At 49.0% G+C, this 18,535-nt stretch overlaps 1 protein-coding gene and 1 long non-coding RNA gene across 2 annotated transcripts in view; one reads left to right on the top strand and one right to left on the bottom strand.

Annotated features, from left to right (window-relative positions):
* LOC114877829 overlaps positions 1-18,535 on the bottom strand; it is a 44,408-nt gene that overhangs the window by 15,792 nt on the left and 10,081 nt on the right. The gene's annotated exons all lie outside the window — the stretch shown is intronic.
* The window catches only part of LOC114877828, a 191,868-nt gene continuing 186,256 nt past the window's right edge, over positions 12,924-18,535 (top strand). The window contains exon 1 of the mRNA XM_029190885.2: positions 12,924-14,401. The gene's annotated coding sequence lies outside the window, so the exon portion shown is untranslated. The remainder of the gene's footprint in view (positions 14,402-18,535) is intronic.

Genomic DNA, 18,535 nt, shown 5'->3' with positions numbered 1-18,535 from the left:
CCGGGATAAGGGGCTATTTTTCCTCCTACTTCCGGTGAATACGAACGACTTTGGATACCGTTCGGCCGCATTACCGGGGCGTATGGGAGTCGCGCGAGATTTCCAGCTTCGGTGGAGAAGTTTTTGAAAATGCCTCGCTAAATATTTCAAGGTGGCAAACACCGGCAAACGGGCTGCCGGTTCGCTCTTCCCAGGATAACCGTTTTCTTTTAGAAAGTGCCGTGGCTTAGATCGTTGCAGCCGCTCGTACACACGTTCTTCTGTGCATAAATATACACACGGTTCCGTGGTGGAACGGCACAACGAACCGAACTGCGGCGTATCGTGTACGTACGACTCTATAGCTACGTGGCATACATAATCGAGGGAACTGCAGTACTCCGAAATGGCTCTCTAAATTTCCCTTCCGCTCGAGGATCGTGCTCGCGACGTTTCTGCGCGTCGTAAACACCCTTCCGCCTTCCCTTCGTTCTTCATTCATTTTGATGCATTCTTTGTTTTAACCCTTCCCCTGATAGATCCTTCCTTTCGACTATTTATTTACTCATCGTTGAAAAATTAAACGAGTACTTTGTGTCAACGCTCGTTAAAGCACGTTCAGTTTCATATCTTCCTTCTATAAAAACATTGGCAGCCCGGTCATTACATAAATTTCAATCATTGAGGGTATCGAATAACGAGACCGATACAATGGATTCGAAAAACAAGAGAATCGGTGTTGGCCGTACGCCGTTTCGATTATGAATAATTTTACTAAGTAAATGTTTACGCGAATAAATATCGAATTTTCCGCGATGCTCTCTCGTGGAAAGCGGATAGCACGCGTAAAACAGATCGAAGCGAATGGCAGAAAAGAGGAGGCGGACAGGAAAGTAAGGGATTTCAATTAGCGCTAACAAAGCGTCATCGGGTGGGAAATAATAAAATTAATTCTCTGTCGCGTTTCCATTCGGCGAGGGCCGTATCGCGGGCACGGTCAACTTGTCGATAACGGATTCGATAATATCGAACGTCGTGGTTCGATAGCAGCGAGCCGGGGTGCTTTCCACGTTCTCGTTTTCACGCGCGTAAATACAACGGTAACTCGGTCCTATTCGCGGATCGAATCTCCATTAATTTCGACGAGGGTTCGCTCCGCTGTTAGCCGCAACATTTTTCCGCTCTCTCGACGCTGCACGCCCCGCGGTCGGGTTAATTTTTTTCCCCGAGAACGACCACGCGCGCGCCCCCCATTCCTCCTATTTTTCCCAACGAGATCATACGTTACCGTTGGATAGAGACGGGAAAAACAGCAACGAGAGAGACGAACGGTAATCAATCGATCGTTTGTCAGAATCACCGGCAATGACGTAATTGATTCCCATAGAAAAATGATCGTCGAATAATGAAGCCGACCGGGTTCGATCTACTAACACCGGGAAAATTGTTCCCCCTTCGAACAAGTTCTGCTTTTTTTTTTTTCAAAAAATAATTTATACTTTTATTGCTTTCGATTAAGCACTAATCGAATATGGTTATACTAAACGAATTTAATAAATAAACAATGTTCAACGCGAAGTCCGAAACAATTTGAACGATGGATTCAATTATGAGTCGCGTTACAGTTTCCAAGTGTCGATTGTCGAGGTAGTGTACTCGTAGCTATGCGCTATGCAGCCCGCGTCAGAACCGATACTTGCCCGTATGAACTGAAGCTACAAATAGCAAACTACGGGGTTAAAGCGGCAGAACAACGTGCGCCAACCATCGAACTTCGATACGGGCATTACGCGACACGGATTGCTCGAATCTTCCATCGATACTAGCACAAAGCATCTACAAAAGCGACGTTTTCAAATAAAGCGTTCTGTAGGTAGAACGGTGAAACGAGGATCGTTTTAAAGTACCCAAGATACGAGCGAAAATTCTACGCCAAAGGATCGATAAAACGATCAAGGAAACTAGTCACCAGGTCGAAAGAGACGTTCGAGTTTCGCGAGTAGAGCACGCCTTGTTTCCGGTTCGGATCTCGATGCCAGCCGCGACAGGATCCGCGGTTCTATCCTTATGGCCGTAAACCGAGGGCTAGACAACCGAGACGGGCTGAACGGGAACAGCGGGGAACCGGAAAGACAATAAGCTCTGGATACGGTGAATGAGTATCCACGGAATGCACGGTGCATCGAATTGAAAGCGCACTGCCAAATGGGACGCAAATACAATGAGGGAAAGAGAGACGTTCGCGTCTTGGCTCGCGACGGACTCTGATAAAAGCCAATAATCCTTCGGGCAATAGAAACCCTCCCGGAGGTTCCGGCGTATTACACGAGACCCGTTTCTCTCTGCTCCCACGATTGCAAGCGGGATTGCAGACGCGCAACGTGGAACCATCTTAAGATACCTACAAATCCAACAAAGGAATAAAGGAAATTTTTATTATTGTTACTGTTTCTCTACAGCGAATTCTAATAGAGTCTAAAGACTAACAATTTCATCCCCTGTGTGTGATTTATCAAAGTTCGTTAGTAATTTCGTTTCACGAGGTTTCTTTCTCCGTTTCGTAGGTAAACGTAGTAAGAGGATGGCGCTAAGGGTGCAGCGGCAGAGCACACAAGCGCCACTTGTATCCATTACGCTGGTGAAGTTATGAGGGCGACGTTTATTGGCTAACTTGTAACTCCTTGCATTCCAGTCTGAATTATTCCCCGGTCCTCGCAGAAGCCTCGTAAGTTTATTTCAATTTGGCCCTGGTTACGATCCCACCCACGACCCCGCCACAGCGGCCGTGTCTTTCTTTCCTCCGTCGCGCCGTTTCGTCCGAGATTTATAAGGCAGCGTCGTCTCGAAATTTTCGCGAGAACGTGACGGAGCCGAGACGCGTAGAGGAAAAAGAGGAAATGAAGCCACGTCCCGCGAGTCTTAATCCGTAACACCACGGTCCGGGCGGTCGTTCGAATTTAAACGCCTTCCTCTCGGCTCGTAGCACGCTCGCGTGCGCGGATTTCGTCCTCGTGGAAAAGCGCACGGATTGAAACGACTCGCGAGACAAAGCGGAGAATTTTTTCGCGTTGGATGCAACGACAGCACAGCGAAGAAGAGAACTCGTAAAAGAAACGTACCGTGGACGAGAAGAAAATAAAGCCGAAGGTGTTAACGAAACGGGGTCCGCTGTTATTCCAGCTGGTGAACTTGTCGTCGCGACGGATTTATCTTGCGTTCGCATCATTAAAGCCCGATTCGGATACGTACGTTCTCGCAATTTTGCACGCCGCGCGTGTACGAAAACTGTGCTCGCAAAGTACGCGTTATAAGAGGGTTACCTGTATCATCCCTTCTCGTTGAAACTTTCCAAGCGAAACGCTAATGGACTTATAAGATTAGAATCTGTACAAAGGAACCGTTTTGTATTCACAAAGAAGATCCTCCCTATCGGATCATGATTTATTTCGCCAGGTAAAAATCCCTTCCTGAAAACGTTATTAACGATTTATAATGGGAGGGGACGAAGAAAAGCGGCCGCAAATCAACTTGCAAACGCAAGAAAGATATTCTTCGAGGTATCGTTGTTCATCTTCCTGGTTGATCCAACGACGTGCCTCTTCAAACGAATAACAACGAAGCATCCTTTTGTCGAGAAGCTCCGGTTACACCGGAGCCGGCAGTCTCTCTATCGTCCCTCCCTCGATTTTCCTCGCGGTCCTTAACCGCCCGGTGTTTTCACCGGGAAAAGTTTCGTCGGAGAAGCCACGAGCAACTTTTCCCCAAGTATTTCCAGACCGAGGGATGCAGCGAGTGGCACAATTATACTGATTCTCTCCTCCCTACCTCTGAAGAACCACCAACTCGTCATATGTTTCGTTGTAAACACTCTGTAAACAAGTTTTTCGCAAACTGCCCGCACTTTACTTCCTCGGAAAGCTTCTCGAGGTAGAGTTTCCCATCTCTTACATTCGAGGAATAGACAAAAGTGGATCAGATAGCTAAACATCCAACTACTTTTTCATGAAATTTTGAAATGCACTCGGTGAGAAGAAGAATAGACTGGCGCGCGACTGCATTCACGGGAACGTCATGCAATTTCATGAAGACCGGTGAAAATTCGAGTCGCGTTCTATCTCGGTGGAAACGGTCTATCGTTCGTTATTAGCAAATGTACCGTGGGCGAAACGAGACCGTCTCGAAAGGTGGCTGATGGAGAAGAAAGAAAAAGAGAGGAGAAGGAAGCTAGCGAAGCGTCCGCGAGAAGAATAAGGGAAGAAGAGGGTGGCTGGCACGGATGAGACTGATATCGCGTCTGTCGAGTTTGCGTTGCTTCCGCTTCGCTAGACACTGAAAAACTCGTCGAAGAAAGGGACGTCTGAACTCGGAGAATCAATTATCGGAGAGGGAGGAATGAGAGAAAAGAAAGCGGCCGCGTACACGCGTCGAGAGAAAAGATGGTTCGATGGCACGAAGGTGGTGACGCAGGAAATAATCTGTTTCCCCTGATCACTGATTCGTGTAATTTATGATTTTGCAAAGTTATCGCTTTGGGTGTGGCCGAATGGGAAAGAAGGACAAGCTCGCTGACTCGATTCGGGTGTAGTTAGAAAGCTCGACGATATCAGGAGTAGATGCAGCCAGGGCAAATCCAGTTACCGAGACACGTAGGAGAAGTTGGTGGTACGCCGAAATTCGCGATAAACGGGAACACACGAGGGCTCGAGGGATGAACGGTAGACGCGAGATCGAGAAGGAAGTTTCGCAACAAACAATAACAACAACAACAACAACAACGAGGACGACGCGACGGAGGGAACTACTACGCTGAAAGTGCACGCGTCGACGATAATTACAACAATAACTGCAACTACGTAGACCCGCGGAGACGGAGGACCGCGGTTGGTTTAATTAGAATCCTCTCTGTCGCTCGGCTTAAACGTGGCCGCGCTTTGAGCCGCGTGTTAAACGTACAACACGGACATCGTTTCCCAGTCGCTTCCGGTTCTCGCTGGCTAAAATCCTTCCTCTTCCTTAAAGATTTCCTCTCGATCTTATTTTCTTGTATCCTTTGTGTTTCCTTCTTCTCCGCTGTCCCGGGACGCGCGATTAATCAAATCTTCTAATTAAACGAGTAATTAATTTCGCGCGCGGAAGAGTAGTCTCGCGAGTTTGTTCGTCGTGTTAGCCAGAAAATAAATCAACCGAGAGGGTTATTAATTTTCGGCGAAAGTTACCGCGGCCGAAATAAGCGGACCGGGAAGATCGATCAAATTGACACCGAGTGTTCAGCCATCGGGGCGAATTCTTGGACAGGCCTAATTCGAGAGAATCCTCGCGAGATGATGAGATATCGAAACGATGCTTCGTGGAACTTCGAGGGAAGGTCGAATCGATATTCCTCGAGCGAACGAACACCGACACCCGGCACGCGGGTTTTAAAGGGACCAAGATGAGAGACGGATGTCGGAGGGAAGAGCGGTTTCTTGTTTGCCGCGTCCATGTCAGGATGTTATTTGTCCTGGATACCCGTGGGACCCGGTGACACAGCCCGTACATCGCGGTATCGCGCCCCAACCCCCAGCGACCCCCTGGCGTTCATGCGGACCGCCACTCGAGACGCCGAATTCCCGGCCGACGCACGGTCACCGAAACTACGCGCACACCCTCCGCTCCTCGGGGTAATATTTAATTTCTTGCCCGACTGATTTCCTCCGCCAAACCCTCGGAATACTCCCCCAAGGACTCGCCATCGACCGAACCACCAGCACCGCCCTGATAAAATACCGAATGAATGGTACCTCTCCGAGGTATTGCCATTTTTTTTCCAAAGGAGTCAATCTTCCGACCATTGCCTGCACCACCCGTCTCTTCCACCCCGAATTCATGTTTTTATTTTACACAGCGTGTCGGTAACGTTGCGAAATAAAATCAGCGGCGAACCTTGTCCTCGTTGACGAAATTACACGCGGCACGGAACACGTTCCAACGAATCTCGTCATAACGCGGCGAGTTTACATGTGTACGAACACGGGTAACACGGTTTCGCGTGTAACGTCGTCGCGTCCTCGGCTCAAAGTAAATCCAGTTGACGAGCCGTGTCAAGCCTTCGCTTTGTCTCGAAATCATACGGCGAGCCTCTCCGCTAGTCGTCGCCGTGCTTTCACCAGCTTTTCTCTTTTTTCTCCTAACGCTTTCACGCGTACCTCGAAGAAAACGTCTTTCCACGCGATCCTCCCACGCGCGACTCTCCAGGAAACACTTTGTCAACGACCGTTTCGAATGCGTTCAATGTCGGAGACAAAAACTATACAAAAGTTCTGAAGAAAAACGGGACGTCAAAGTAGAACCACGAAATTAATCGCCCGACTTTCGAAGTCTGATTTATGGTTGACTCGAACCACTTAAACGTTACGACGCATCGCTGAAAGTGCGGTTTACGCTGAGCTGAATTATTCATAATCTGTGTACGCAAGTAAATGAAACGTTAGAAGAATCTTCACGATTCTTGACTTTGGTCGCGACGAGTATATACGACATAACCGAGGGGATTGAATTGGAATTGCAGCGCAGGTGGTGGTGGTGGTGACGGTGGCAACGCTAAAAACTTTATCGCCTGGCAGCGGCGAACTGCATTAACTCCGCTACCGAAAGCACCAACCGACTACATATACAGCTTCATCGAATTCGGCGACGAGTGCCCGGAGGGAAAAGCAGCCCATCGATGCTCGGTTTCACCCGGTCGAACTCTTTTCCACGTTTTCTCGCCACCTTTTTTCCCTCTCGACCCTGCCGCCGACCCTCCGTTTCTTCTTTTATTTCTCACCCCCTTCGAACTGTTCTTGTTTCAACCGAGCCACCGCTGCGGTTCTGACCGCCGCGTTGCTAACCGTTGCAAAAGTTTTCCTTACTGTTCCGCGGTACGACCATTGCACCTACCGTGTAATAGAATTTGTTGCTGAAGTTGCCCACGCGAAATGTCGCCTCGTAAAAAATCCGGCTACGTTTACGGGCTCAGCTGCACGAGATAATCGCTCGAAAGGTACGTTCCTCGTCAAACTGCCGGCAGTGATGCTTACACGAGACACCATTTCCGTTATCCGGGTGGCTGGAAGATTGGTGACGACCGGGAAACTCGATTATACTAAACGAGACCTGTCTCGACATTGTTTTTTATATTGAATAACTTTGCGTCGAGGTATTTGGATACGTTTTCCGGAAACGATTGAAGCAGACACCTTTCCCTCTTCGATCCATCTTCGGGGTGTGCGATACCGACCAATAAAAATTAATCTCGTTCGACCGAGTTCCAATACGAGCAAGATGGAGGGCACACGACGTTCATTCTCCCTATATTAAAATCCATCGTCAGAATTCAGGAGCGTGCTCGGCCCACGCCGGGCAACGAATTCATCGTTCCGACAGAAAGACATTCCCGAGGCACGTGTCGGCGTCGAACCTGCCGGATCCTAGCAGCCGGTCGCGTGGCCTGGATCTCATCAAAGTTTCATCTTTCTCGCGAAGACAGGGACACCCTGCCGAGCTACGCGCCGTTTCCAAACTGCAACGCCACGGGATATTATCGGGTACGCGTGTCCCTCGACATCCGCGAGGCGGACTCGCATTAACCGCGCCTTCTATTAGCGGCTGTCGTAAATATTCACCGCTGGCGGGGGTCGACGGTTATTAAAATGGTGGCCAAGCGTAGGAGGAAGATCGGCTGCGACGTTAAGGACATTAATCACGCGCGTGTAAACTGGTCGGGGATCGCCACCCTTAGTTGGTCAGCCGGGGACGAGCTAACTCGCGGCTAATTTCTTTCCCCCGGGGGTTGGTCAGCGAGAGGAAATAAATCCTGCACGGCGGGAACGGGGACGAGCGTTTAACGATTCCTCGAAGACCTCTGTTAGAGAAGTTCTACAAAGGGCGGACAACGACGAATCAATTAGGGGGAAGTTCGAGAGGGATGCAAAACGATCCGAGAGCTTTTATCGTCGCAGGGATACCGTTGTATTCGAGATCCGTTTCAACGTGTATACTGAAATACCAAAGTGCCACTCCTTTTTCCACTCGATCGAACGAACAATTAAAAAGCTTGCGTCCTACGAACGCTCGATGGTCGTTATAACGATTGCAACCCTTTTTACCTCTTCGTGTAACTATCGATAACTAAATTGGAGGATATCATAGGACTTTGCGTCGTTTTGATTTTGCTCGATCGACTCGAGGGAAATTCTGGCAGAGAAAACAACGCCGTTAATCTCTCTCTCGATGTAAATGTAGGTACGCGATCGTTGAAGGTGGTACGGTTCCGGTAACGAATCGCGAAAGGCTCCTTCGTCTAGGGAACTTTTTACACGACATCTGGCGTAGGTAGATGCCGCAGGGAGAAATGTAGGCGGTGGTTGGTCGCGCAAGAGTCGTAACGCGACATCTGTTTGGAACGAGCGAGATTCGAGCTACGTATTCGTAGAGAGAGTAGAGATGAAGAGCGCGTCAGGGGAAGTAGAAGCGGAACGACGCTACTCGGTCTCGTCGCGAGAGAGGGTAGTTTTTGGCGCGTCTACACTGGGTGGTTTCGCGGCAAGAAGACGAAGAGAGTACCGACGACATCGAGAGCGCATTATCCAACGCGCGAAGCATTACGCTGCCGACGTTGTTACCAGCAGAAAAACCCTCCCGTCCGTCCGTCCGTCGCTCTTCTCCTTACGCGATTCGAAACAATCGAGGCGATTTCTTGTTTTCGACGAGACGCAACGAATTTGTCAAAGGGAACCGCTTTTTACCGCGGTGTCTCCGTTGAAATACGAGGCGGTTCTCCGGCAAGAAACGAACAGCAACGCGGCGAGATTACATCGTCCCGCGCGTAGCCGGCGTTTAATCTCGCTCGGAAAAATATCTCGATCGCTTATGCACGGATTACGACGTCCGTTTCCTTTTTCCCTCGGAGTCGCGCGCAGCACCGTCTGACAGCAGCAATTCTGTCGTCTAGCGCGCGCAGAATTCCGTTCCCGGGACAGATACGACGCGCTCAACCGACGTTGGAGACCGAAAGAATGCGAAATGAACAGAGGATTCCGCTTATCTCTCAAATAATGTCATCCGTTCCGTGACCGTTTTTATCGAGGAACAGGTTGAACCGCTCTGCCTTCCGAATGCGACGCAAGAATTTTATCTTTTCCCGAAGACGTTCGACGGAACGGAGTTTTCCTGACGAGCGTCAGACAGGTGTCACTGTTTGCGAAAGTAAATCACTCGACGAATAATTGAACGGTAGAAATAGGCGACGCGTTATCCTTCGAGGGAAAGTAAAGTAGGAAAGATATAGATGAACCACTAACGGTGATTGACTGTTAGCAGGAATCTGTAAACGCAATAGACTCGAGGACAAAATCGACACAGGATCGACGTTAATGTCCATTGTATCTCCAACGACTACCCGTTTGTCGTCGCTTCTTTCTCATCCTCCGTTCGTCTTGTACCGTCCATTCCGTTTCGTGATTTATAGAGAAAGTTTCACCTCGTGATCACCCGGCCAGGCTCCGCGCAACGACGGTCGACAACCCTCTCTCTCCTACAACCCTTCTTTCCTTCCATTTTCCATTATCTCGCTTCCCGTCATTCACTCGGATTAGTAGAAATACCGCTTATCCGAAGAGTTATTTTATTATTCAGTTATTTTATTATTTGATATAACAAACATCAAACTTGTCGCGTTAAAAAGAAGGTAACGTCTCTTGTGTTTGTTCGCAAACATATTCTCGCGAATTCCTTCAATATTTCCCCGCGAACCTGTTCCTCTCACTTCGAATTTCTGGTATTGTCTTCCGAAATTCTTTGCTCTCCTTTCGAGAATGGTTCGCCTGGAAAGCGGAGAGCAACCCTGTTCCAGCGAATCCTTCCGCAGCGCCGGCGAGCACTCGCAGAATTATGGGTGTCCGCTTCCGCGGAAACGAGGCCATCGAGATTTAGGTGAAGCTACCTTCCTAACTACGCGTCACTCGATCCTCCTGGCGAGACGTCGCGCCTTCCGCTACCCGGAAGCGGAATTATCGAGACCGCAGCGACGCAGAATTTCAATTTGAACGTTTTAAGCCAAACTTATCCTAGACCATTTATTTCGCCCCCAGGTCTCGACGGTTCTTCCTCCCTGCTGGACGATAAATTTTCTTACTTCTGAAACTAGCTCGATTTTATGCTTGTCACAACGCTGACCATCCTCGAGCAACCACTGTCCAGCAGGATGCACTCAGCTTTCTATTTACCGTCGACGCTGCGGTCGATTCGCGAATCGAATCAAACTGCAACCAGCTTTAAACCCTTTCCGTAAACGTTTAAACGCCGTTCAACTTTGTTCCCGGCGTTAAACTTCGCTCGGGTAATTTTATCGTTCGTCTGGCTAACCGACTTCTGTTACTTCGTGACAACTAATTTATTTGGTCACGGGAGACAGAGGAAGAAAAGGTTTCGTTCCAGCGAGGAATCGATCGAGCACTTTTCCAGATTTTACCCCGAAGAATCCCGACTGGTTTTTGTTCCCCTTTTTCGCGATGGTTCTTCCTTAATTCGTCGGAGAAAGTTCAACGATTTCGCGGAATCGTTTGATTCGATTAATTCGTTAGAGATGAAAATTTTTAATCGAACCAGCCGTGCGTCCAGTCTCTAGACTTGGAGGAATCGATACAGATACCCAGGGAGATTCTATTAATATTGAATACGAAACGAATTTAATTAGCGGCAGTACGGAGGAAGGTTTGAAAACGTAATGACTCGCGGTTCGCGTAAAAAATATATCCAGGATATTCGATGTTTGCGAAAAGAAAATGAAAAAAGGACTTGGAGCAAACGCGAAGAGACGAGCGATCGCGTTTAATCCGAATAAAAATATCATACCGGAAGCCGTCAAACAACGGGACATTTTTATTCGGATTAAGGGAGAATGGTTTGCTGACCGGAGCGTAATAACTTCCCCAAATACACACCATCCTCGAAAGTTTGCTCGCGTGCTTTCCGATCCGCCGGTACACGCGCGACAACTTCCCTGAATTATCGTCAACGTTTTCGCGAGATAAGCCTTTGATAAACCGTCCATAGACGAATCGTCGATCGAGCGTCGGGTAATGCGGTTTTTTCCTCGGAAATTGAAAAGTTTCATCCCCTTAGGTGAGACGACTCGATCGGCTCCTAAACGGAAAGAGGAGGATCCTTTTTCGAGCGAGTCGCGACGTCGGAACGCTTTGGGGTTGGCATAGGGACAGATGAGATATCAAAATTGTTTTAAAGTCTCGATCGAGTTGACGAGTGTCTCAGCTAGGCTTTCCACGAGAATCAGGACAGAACGAGAAATCCTATCGATGGTATCAATCGTCGTTATACCGCTCCCCGACGAGCTTCACAAGGGTCTTTGCCCTCTGAAAACACGCGCCACGCACCCTCCCTCCTCTCACTCTTCTCTCTCTCTTTTATTTGGAACGTTTAGTTGACTCGGGCTAATATTTGTGAAATCAATATTTTATTTGGTCCGCCCGTTTGATTTACCATCGACGCGGCACCCGTTGAGAATTTCCCTGCTGTAAGTCGAGCAATGTTACCGAGAATGAATTACCAAGCGCACCAGTTACACATTGTTGTCTGGTTCGAGTGCGTTTCGACGGGCGAACGTCAAACTTTCCGACGACTAATTCCATTAGCCCGTCACAATGCTTGCGTTACCGACATTTGTATATACACCTTTCATAAACTTTCGCGAACAAAAATTGCTCTTTCGGAGCCGATTGCTTGCCAACAACCGACAATCTCTTCGATAAAATATTGCAACGAGCCGCGTGTTATTTTGCTTTAATTTTATTTAGCATTCGCGTGATAAGATTTAAGATCGAAAGGCGAGAATCGGCTTGATCGGTGTCGACGATTTCATTTTTCGATGCGGCTCGCCTCCGTGAAAGCCTCTCGTCGTAAATTCGACGCGCCGCCAACGCGACATTTTTATTCGCGCTCAGGTGGAAAAACTTTCACGTTGCCAGGAGAGGCGCGTGGGCGAACGAAACGATTTTACGTTCACAGCGTGGGAGAGGTTCCGTACGCTTCTAATTGCCAAGCTTGCTACCAAAACCGCCAATAAGATCCATCGAGCGGAGGTCGTTGCGTCGAACATCGGAAGAGAAAGCCGTAAAACGCAGTTTCTATGCAAACGACACGCGCAATGTGCCACTAAAGGCGTCGGTGTCTGTGCGCTTCCCTCCCCGTGTTCATTCGCACCGCGAGAAGCAACTTGGAAAGCTATGCAAATTCGCGGTAATCGTGTCCCCTTGATTTTTCTATCGAACTCCGATACGGAGCGTCGGTTCTGCCATTGTAAGAAATCGTCCCGATGGACGTTTCGAATCGAGAAGCTAACGAAAAGATCCACGAGCTCCAGGAAATCGTGCGTCCCGAGAGACTGGAAAGGGAGCAACGCGACGCGAAGAGACGTTAAACGAAAGATGGATCGGGAGACAGGGAAGAGTAGAATGACCGACGAATTCGTAGGAACCTTTTAGTCCCGGCGGGCCACGCCAGAACAGATTATCCATCCATTATTTCGGGGTGCGGTGCGGGTGGATGATGCTGGCGGAGGACGAGGGTGCATCGAACGGGGAGGTTTGATGGAAAGCGTCGCGAGCGGATCGGAGTGTCCCGCGAGAAGCGACGGTGCTGGTGAAAAGAACAGGTTTTTTTTTCGGGCTGGCACGCGGCACGGATGGCTTTTAAACGCGCACCCTGTAGCCTCGTTATATTCCGGCGTGCTGCGCTCGATTCGTTTCTGTCGCTCGAAAGGATGTAATTAATATCGTCGCTCGGCTTTCGAATTTGCGACTGCGCGCACTCCTTCTCGCTCCCTCTCGGTATCTCGCTCTGCCACCCTCTCGCGGGGGTGGCTCTCGTCGTCGAGGTTCGAGCCTCTCAGTCGTGCCGAGAACCCGCTTCGTTGCGGGGTAACCTCCTCCCTCGGTAGCTACCTTACGGATTTCGTGTTCTCGGAAACGCGAGCCGATCGACGTTCGATCGAGGTTGCTTTCAAAACAATCAACCCTTTCGTTGTGTCGTACAGTTTCGACTCGTGTTGTTGCAAAGCTTCGACATGCCAGTTTGATTTGAAATCGTGCGATCGAACGAGAGCCGCAGCGTGACACACGCATCGATCGAATCGGAAGAGGAAGTCGTGCGAAGGAACTTGATTATTCGAGCAATCGAATGTACACCGTTTCGACTGCAACTTCCCAGGCAGATAACGTCTATCGAGATCGCGTCTTCCCGCGACTTTCGCTCGGACGAAAAAGCGGAGGGAAAAAGTGACCGATCGATCCCGGTAATAAGGGAACTTTCGCGTTGCTGCGTTCCAAAGGGACGCGTTGAATCCGTGGAAAAAGGGTCTCGCCACCCTAAGGAGAAGAAAGTGGACGACCCTTCTTCGAGTTCCCTTCCAAGCCTGTGCGAAACTCTTTTCACGAGAAAGAACGATCCTCTCGGGAAACCGTCGAAGCGGATCGAAGAACCGTAAAGAATTGAGAGCGTTGAAGAGCAAACGAGTAGCTTCGCTTTTCGCGTTATCCTCTGTTCGATACGACGAATACTTCGCGACGATTCTTCCGCAACGATCAACAGTTTGGGCGACTGTCCGTCGCGTCGAGCGGATAAAACAGACCGCTCGAATTCGGATCGTTAAATTTTTCGACGTAGCCAATCGAGGCGCGCGGTACCTAGCAGCGGTAATTAAAGATACAATTAATGGCCCGACAATTAAATATAATTAACTCGGGGGATAGGATACGTGGCGTCCGCTTGCCAATTAGCGCATTAGCGCCTTATCGGACATCGACCGATCGTCTGGCTACGGTGGTTCCGTTCGATCTCGTCCAGACAATAAAATCGCCGTAATCGTTCGAGCGAGACGCCAGCGACAGACTGACGAAGAGAAACCGAACGGATCCCAAAGTGGTTACGTTTTCTTTCGTGCAAGAAGAAGACGCGAGCATCGAGGGTGGGTAACGAGACTCGATTAACGATCTGGCGTCGAGTTTTCAACGTTGATCGCCGGTCGAAGAACTTGGACTATTTATCCGGTCACGAACCTTCAATTTCCTCAATTTCAAAGTAGCTTGTTCGCGCGTCGTGCGGACCAGACGCGCCAGAAGAGAAGAAAGTTACCGGAAGACTTTGACTCAAAGCCGAGAAGCGAAACGACGGGGATTACATGGTCGAGGAAGAAAGAAAGGAGACTACTGGTTCTTTGCTCTGAACTCGAAAGCTGCACGAGTGCTGTTCGCGGTGTGCTCGAGTCGTTTCGCAACATCCTGTAGAGGACGCACGAGCAAATAAGAAGGAAGAGGAGGAACGAAAAGGAGCAACGAAGAATGGTGGCAGCGAGCTCGTGACAAACGGGGCTTCCGCTCAGGATCGAAAGGTAAGTCGAGCGACGCCGGTTACGCGCGGCGCCGAGCCGCGGCGAGGACGCAGCTTTATTAGTGGAAACGACTCTCCCCGTGTACAGCGGGAAGAATTGGAAAGGAAGCGGGGAACGGGAAGCAGACTCCCACGGGAAATGCCGGCGTAGCCCGAGGCAGAAATTTCTTTATGCGCGGGTAGCTGGCTTCGCGACCTTTCGCTCGTCTCCGAGGAATTTCTCGGTCTATTACTTTCTAACCCTCGACCGTCAGGCTTTCCAACCTATCGTTCCCCGGTAATAGTCTCGCGTTATTCTTTCCTTCGGCTCCGACTGTATCAGATCCCTACATTTTCCTTTTATCAATTTATGCGCCTGGAAAATCTCATAAATCATTAAAATTTCAACATTTTAACATTTCTCAAACATTTCTAAAGACAAAGTTCAACCAGCCTGACCGATCTTCTTCGACGGCGACGATTAATTATTTCGTCAGCGATGTGTCGTTGCAAAGAGGTTATCGAATATCCCTCGAGTACTTAGTAACCTTACGCTGGTAGCGTCGGGAGGCCGGCTTTAACCGCTCGTAAAGCCGTGGAGAGGCTGAGATTTTGCGAGTCGGTCGAGCAATCCCGGCGCACCTGCGTCCGTCGCGTCCACCAGGGAGTAAACGAAGAGGAAGCGAAAGCAGGTGGATGGAGAAGGACAGCGAAAAGGACGAGGATGGTTCGAGCGCGTTATTAAGGACCCCGTGTCCTCGCTCATTACGCCATCCGAGAAAACCGCCTCGTACGTTCCGGCTTATCTCCATTAGGCGAACCGGAATTACGTAGATATCGTGTGTTTAAGTGCGTGCCGACACGCGCGTGTATAAATACTCGTTCGCCCCTTGCCATGGGAACGATGCGAGAACTGTTACGATAAGGGGCGAAAATTAAGGGCATCTTTAAACGTATTTCGATCGGGCAACATTAACGAGAACGGCTGCTTTGATTGGCTCGCGGTGTAGCCAAGAATTCGTTAAGGTATTCAGGAAAAAAAAAGGAACAAAATTTGTATATGCCATTCCCGACAACACCATGGGAATTTCGAGTCGTAAAAATGGCCCGATTATTAGCCGATAAGATCGAGGAAGACGATAACGTTCGAACAGCGTTGGAGATGGTCAAACTTTAATCGTACGAACATTTTAAAATGTTAGCAATTTCTAAAACGGTATAGTCATCTTAAGTGGAAGGAAATTTGCAGGTTTACGATGTAAGGGTTAATTAATTAGTTCCGTAGCACAGGTAATCTTTCCTCGAAATCGATTTGCATCTCGACGCGTTCGCTTCGTCGTCCTCTTTCATTTGCTTAATGCATCTTCTCCGTCGGGGATAGAGATTTTCTCGCGTAAATAAATAAATCCGACGGGAACCGAATCGGGAAAGGGGAAAGCATCTCCCGCGCTACGTCTGGAATTCCGTGATCGTGTAAAAGTCTGGTAAACAGCCCCGTCAGCCGGTGACTTCGCTAATTCTCGCGGTCGTTCGACCGGATACGTTAAGCTGGAAATCAAAATTTCAGCTTAGCGGATACACGCGTTGCGACATCCTGCATTCTCGTCAGCTCAGCTGAAAATCTCCGTTGACCTCCTCTCGGCTTTCCAAAGGATTTCCATGGAAAGTCTGTAAAATAATCGTCACCGTGTCCGCCCGCGAGGGCCTCGATCCTCGTAGGTCGTCCGCGGTGCAAAGGGGAGCCTTTAATCAAAAGCCTTTTCCAGCTCCGATATTAGTCAACGTCACCGGAAGCCTCCTACCGCTCCCGTCATTATTTAATAGCCGCGCGTGGACTCCGCGCTCGTGAAACGAACAAGTTGGAGCATAAATCATCGCTTTATCGCCGATCCTACTCGTTAGCGGTCTTTAACGTTCCGCAGAAAGAAACGAATTAATTAGATTTCTTTTCTGCGCGCCGTCTCTCGAACTCGGAACATTTACAAGCGAGTATTCGACATCACGATGATTGCAAGAAGTTTCCTTTATGAAACGTGAATATAAGAGACATTAGGCGAGATCGAATCGTCGAGATGCGATCGCAATCGACTCGTTATCGGGACTCGATTTCAACGAACGGAATAATTAAGCTCGCCGTTAGCTGTTTCTGGCGAGATGCCGAAAGTTAACGACATCCAGAAGAAACTGAATAGCAATGAAGTCGTTTAACGCGAAAGATTCCTCTTCAACAATCGTGCAAAGTTGCATCGAAATCGGTCCTCTGTCGTTTACTCTCGCGTGTCTTGCGAAAGTTCAGGGTGTATATATGGTACCAGAAGAAAAAATTGGATAAGAAAGAGGAGAAGACGGTAAACGAAGGAAAGGTTCGATTCGCTCGGTTTCAGCTTCGATCCGGGGGAGAGAGTTATTTGAACGGGAACCGGGTAAATGTGCCGTGATGCAGGCTGGGGACCAACGTGGCGTCTACCATTAGCCGAAAACCAGTCGCGAAATATATCCGCTTCGAAAGAGGCGATGGAACGGTTCGTCCGTAGCACGGCCACGAAAGGGAAGCTCGATGGAAAAATCGGAGGGAAGGATAGCCCGGAAACGACCCAGTTCTTCCTGTACCGCGCGTCAGATAAATTGGATCCGAGTAGTTTTATCGTAAAACACTTCTCCTCTGTTCCATCGACGTAGTCGCGATGGTCCGGTCATCATCGAGGAAACTTTAACTTCGAATCCCGGGGCTGATTCGTCTGCTCGCGACAACCGACCGCTTCAAACGATCCCGATCCTTTTCTTCCTTTCCCCTTTTTACGACTCAACTTTTCTCGCCTTTGTTCGCCCGGATTTTATTATTTCGCACTTATGGAACAGACAGCTAGTGCGAACGATTACACAACTTTCTAGTAAATTTAATAGAATCTTCTGCCACGCGTTTCTTTCGTCTTCCACGATCGTATATCCTAGCCAATAATTTATTAACGATCAAGCAGACACGAAGAAACAGTTGTCGACGTCGTCTGACATGAAATACGCGATTATATAATAACAAGCTCGAGGATCGCCCACTAATCCACTGCTAAGTATTATTTACCGTCGACGATCGCTGACAAGTCGATCGAATTTATATCTCGCGTGGGGCTGATCGCAAAAATACACGTTAAATGCTCACGATCAAATGTGTCACGTATCCCTAGACATCTCTGGAGTCGTTCCAAAACTTCGATGAGATCCGTAGCTCGAATACGCTAGGGTGTCGTGCACGTATATACTGGGTGGACCGATCAGATCGAGGGATATGAACATCAACGCGATTCCAAGGGTCGAATTATTAACGATATAGATGGAAAATGCATCGGGAATTTTATTTCAGGATTTTCCGCGAAAAAAGTAGCAGCTGACGAGCGCGGTCGGGTCAGCAGTTGGCACCAGTCGGAATCTCCCATTTACGGTATTAGTTTTTACAGGAAGATGGATGCGCGCGAACAGATTGCCGCTCGTTTCCCGGTAATTATGCAAATGGTGTATCGATTACCGGTTAAAACGTGGACAAAAATCATACGAATCAGCGAGTCGTGCAGGACGGGGCCGGTTATCGCGCGCTACAACTAACCCGTTACCATTGGACGGGGAAAAATCTTTAAACGAGCCGATTGGTAATGGGTATCCTCGCTGTTGGGCAACGATGGGTGTATTTCGAGGAAAAAAGAGAAAAACAAATTCAACTATAAAACAGAAACATTTTTCCTCTCTTTTCTGCGCAGCTGGAGGGAGGGAAAGAGTTGATCGAAAGGGTGAAAAAGGTAGGCTCAACCTCCGCAATCAAACAACGATCACGCCCCTTAATGACCGAGTGACTGCTGTTACTCCTTCGTTCGTTTTGGGGGTGGATCGTGGCGTGGGGTTGAAACAGCTGCGAGTGACACCCCTCCTCCCTCTGCACTTGTACGCATCCCGTCGTGGCGTTACTTTCTCCGTCTCTTTCTCGCCCTTTCTCTCGGCCTTTTGCCGCTGTCGGAGCAACGCTAGGTCCTCGATCTCCCGACACCCCATACATAATTGCTACCACTGCCGACACGTCTCACCCTCGCGACAGAAATTTGCATTATCGAGCCTCCCTCGTGCTCACCAGACCCGCCCACGGGATTCTCCGCGCAATTATTAAGGAATC

The sequence above is a fragment of the Osmia bicornis genome, chromosome 15 (genome assembly GCF_907164935.1).
Source record: "Osmia bicornis bicornis chromosome 15, iOsmBic2.1, whole genome shotgun sequence".
NCBI lineage: Eukaryota > Metazoa > Arthropoda > Insecta > Hymenoptera > Megachilidae > Osmia > Osmia bicornis.
The sequence above is the reverse complement of the archived record's forward strand: the minus strand, read 5'-3'. Positions and strand labels throughout refer to the sequence as shown.